The 5,000-nt window shown below is 41.0% G+C and overlaps 1 protein-coding gene across 1 annotated transcript in view; it reads right to left on the reverse strand.

Moving 5' to 3' along the window:
* Window positions 1–4,550: 4,550 nt before the first annotated feature.
* Window positions 4,551–5,000, reverse strand: part of LOC122267757 (uncharacterized) — a 35,701-nt gene continuing 35,251 nt past the window's right edge. Inside the window, exon 20 of the mRNA XM_086550616.1 lies at window positions 4,551–5,000. This exon is cut by the window's right edge and continues 2,842 nt beyond it. The gene's annotated coding sequence lies outside the window, so the exon portion shown is untranslated.

The raw sequence follows: 5,000 nt of genomic DNA on the forward strand, positions 1-5,000 counted from the left end.
CTCACACTCACTACACACAACACTCCTACACACACTCACACACCCACCCACCCACACACACACACCCACCCCCACACACCTAACCTCACACACCACACACACTCCCGCACACACACACCCACAAACACACACACACACACAAACTCAACGCACACACACGCACACTCACACTTCAACACACTCACACACTCACACCACACCCACAGACAACACCTCACCCACTGACACACACACCCACATACACACACATCCTCATTCACACACACCCACAGACACTCACACAACAAACACTCCACACACACACACTCACACACACCCACACACTCACACACACCACACACACACACACACAGCACCCTCTTACCACACAGCACCACACTAACACACACCACACACACCTCACACACTCACACACACACACCCCCCACACACATAAACTACCCAAAACATACACACACACCACACACCACACACACACACCACACCACCAACAACACACTCTCAAACTCACAAAACACACACACACTCCACAAACACACACACACTTCCAAACCACACATACTACCAACTAACACACAAACACACACATCAACACACCACACACACCAAAAACACACACAAACTCACATCACAACACACACACACACACACACAATCACACCACACAAAACACACACACCCACTCACCACACACAAACACCACTCTACACACACCGACACCACACACACACACACACACACTCACACACACAACACACCACACACACACACCACACACACACACTCACACACACACCACACTCACACCACACACCCACACACACACACACACCACTCACACTCACACACAACAACCCACACCCCTACACAACACAGACACACACGCATACACATGACTCATACACACACCCAGTCACACTCTCATATCCCCAGACACACACACCCAACACACACCCACACACAACACACCCACACCCAACACACACACACACAGCACAAACACACACACAACACACACACACACACACACAACCCCACCCACACCCACACACACCCCACACACACCAACACACACACACACAAACACAAACACACACACAACACACACCCACACCCTATACACACCCACACCCTATACACACCCACACCCTATACACACCCACACGCTATACACACCCATCACACACACACACACACACACACTCACAAACACACACACACACTCACACTCACACTCACCCAACCCACCACACACACACACCCAACACCCACACCTACTCACACACACACACCCTCACACCACACCAACAGCAAAAACACACAATATCACACCACACACACTCGCACACACACACCCTCACCCAACACACACCCTCTACCTCACACTCCCTCTGACACCTCACCCACGAAACTCTACTACCCACCTGTCACATCTACCTCAAGACTCTCACACCCACATCACATCACCCACTACACTCACTCCACCACTCTACTCACTCTACTATCTCACAAACACAACCTCAATGTATCTCACTCCCTCAGACTCACACACCACACACTCAGTCTCTCACTCACCACGCACTCAAACACACACTCACAATCTCTCTTACTAACACACTCACTAATTCCTTCACTCTAACTCACTCAAACCCAATCACACTCACACACACTCACCTTCCACTCACACACTCACACAAACACACACACTCACTCACTCATCACACCACCAATCCCACCAACACTTACACTCACTCCCTATACACACACAATCACTCACACAAACACTCTTTCTCACACTTACAACACTCAACACTCACTTACCCTAACACACACACACTCACACAATAATCTCACAACACACTCCATCTCACACACCCACACACACTCCACTCACGCATATACTCTCACTCACCACACACACAAACAACACTCACACTCACACTCACACCACACACACACTAACATCCACACACACTATCCCCACACACACAAAACACAACTAAACTCACACACACACACACTCAACTCACACACACACACACCATCACACACTAACAAGCCTCTCTCCACAACCCACACTTACCAACACCCCCACAACACACACACACCTCACCAAACACAACACACTACTATCTCTCTCACACACACAATCTCACACACACCACACTCACAAACAACAACACACAACTCACTCACACACACTCTCACACAAAGCTCACACAAAATCACACAAAACACACACATCACTCACACACTCACACAAAATAAAAAATCTCACACTCTCCACCCACACGACTCACAAACCTCAACTCACACACCACACACACACACACACTCTAAAACAATAAACAACCTCACACCCCTCACACATCCACACACACACCACCCACAAACACACACACACACTCCAACCAAACACACACACACACACACTCACAACACCTCTCAACATCACACTCACACACCACACTCTCACCTCCCACTCACACACACTAAATCTACTCACACACACATACTCTACACACACACCGCTAACCACACACTCACTCTTACCACAATCACACCACACACTCTCAATCACTCACACTCCACACCCACACACACACACTCTCACCACTCCCTCTCTCTCCACTCTCATCCCCTCTCACTCTCCACTCACTCACACTCCACTACACACCCACTCTCTCACACACACACTCAACTCAAACAAACTCACACCACACTCTCACACCACACAACAACAATCTCTCCACACTCAATCACACTCACATCTCAACCTCACAACTCACCACACCACACTCACACACACTATCTAACTCACACACACACTCAACTCACACACACACACTCTCTCTATAATAAATCTACTCACACAATATCATCAATCTCACACTCTACAATGCAGAAGGTATACCCTAAAATATGTATATTCATTTCTTCTGGTTTCAAACACCCTCAATAAACACGTCTGGGAATTGATACACTGTGCAGACTATTTTTATATCAGATAAGATTAGCGGTTTCCCTTAAAATATGAACATACTAAATTTTTTTTCTTTTTTCCCAACTTTCAATATTATCTGTTGAGGACTTTTTCCCCGATGTCTTTTGTCTCTGCATACAAGCTATTTCCTCCTGAGTATATTGGGCGTGTCTTTTCCTTTAGCAATTTACTCTAATGAAATTGCAGTTTAAAATTGTTTATGTGAATATATGTGTGTGTGTATGTGTGTGTATGTGTGTGTATGTGTGTAAGTCTATGTATGTGTATGTATGAGTATGTGTATACATGTGTGTGTGTATGTATGTATGTATGTACGTACGTCTATGTAAGTGTATGTATGAGTATGTGTGTATGTGTGTGTATATGTGTATGTATATGTATAAAAATGTATAAAGAGATATGTATAGTAATGTATTGTATATTGTATATGAGTTATAGTATAAAGTAGAGTAGATGTATATGTATATGTAAATGTATATGTAGATGTATAGTATATGTAAATAGATATATCTAGGTATAGATATATTATGTATAGTATCATATGATATGTATATAAGTATATGTATATATATTATATAATATATAATGAATATATATTATGTAGTAAATTGTATAGATATATATATCTGTGACATATTTATATATATGTATATATATGTATATATATATATGTTTATATATATGTATATATATATGTATATATACATGTAATATATATGTATAGATTATATATGATATATATATATAGATATAAGAGATATATAAGAATAGTTATATATATCGATATGTATCTAGTGTGTATGTATGTATGTATGTATGTAATGTATGATGAATGTGTTGTGTGTGTGTGTTGTGTGTGCGTGTGTTGTGTGTGTGTGTGTGTGTGTGTGTGGTGTGTGTGTGTGTGTGTGTGTGTGTGTGTGTGTGTGTGTGTGTGTGTGTGTGTGTGTGTGTGTGTGTGTGTGTGTGTGTGTGTGTGTGTGTGTGTGTGTGTGTGTGTGTGTGTGTGTGTGTGTGTGTGTGTGTGTGTGTGTATGTGTGTGTATGTGTGTGTGTGTGTGTGTGTGTGTGTGTGTGTAATGCATGTGTCGATATATGGTTATATTTGTTTCTCATTTTTGTCTTTTATTCTTTTCCCATTTCAACTGAAGAAAAAACTAACACCTTTGTAGCAATGTAACATCAAAAATATTAATTACGAAATAATGTCAAGGAAACAGCAGTTAATAAACCCTTTCTAATAATTTTATTACTTCCTGGGAATACCTGAGAGATAGGAATTTTCTTTATTTATGTGTATGTCGAGTCTGTTCTCTTTTCTCTTCCTTGACGAAAGATTCTTAAAATTTACTGATAACATCTCTTTTTTCTTTGGTGTATCACGCTCTACAAAATAAGTCATGCAGAGAACTAATCAACGTTAGACACACTATCATATTCACACTTGCAATTGACACAGCTTTAGATGTTAGCACTTTCCATATCGGAATAGAATCTTGAAAATGTTCAAAGGTTTTAAGTTTAAAGGTTTTAGATTAAAAGGATATCTATTTCAAACATGTAATTTCTACAGTGACAGAACTCACAACTGGAAACAAGGTATATATATATATAAAAAAAAATTCAATAATAATAAAGATAAAAAAAGGTCCAGCACTGCACAGAAACTGTGTTTACTGGAAATATATATATACAACACTGACCATTTTACACATGGGTGAGGCCACCAGCATGAATAATTCTACATGCAATTAGGATCTATTTCATGTTCATATTTACACATTCTGAAAATATCCATTTACAGAATCGCGGATCGACCCGTCATACTGGCAACGTCACAGAAATTGGTGCTTTAAAAAATGATGATCAACATCAATAAAAGGGTCAACCTTATCATCACGACATGCTGCTTGCTACAAAGGTCCTTAAAAAAGAATCTTTTTTTTACTTTTCTTTTTTATAAAAATGATAATAAAAAACCTAAACTTTATCCTAC

The sequence above is a fragment of the Penaeus japonicus genome, unplaced genomic scaffold (genome assembly GCF_977035675.1).
Source record: "Penaeus japonicus unplaced genomic scaffold, GWHDUDI00000001_assembly GWHDUDI00000024, whole genome shotgun sequence".
Lineage (NCBI taxonomy): Eukaryota > Metazoa > Arthropoda > Malacostraca > Decapoda > Penaeidae > Penaeus > Penaeus japonicus.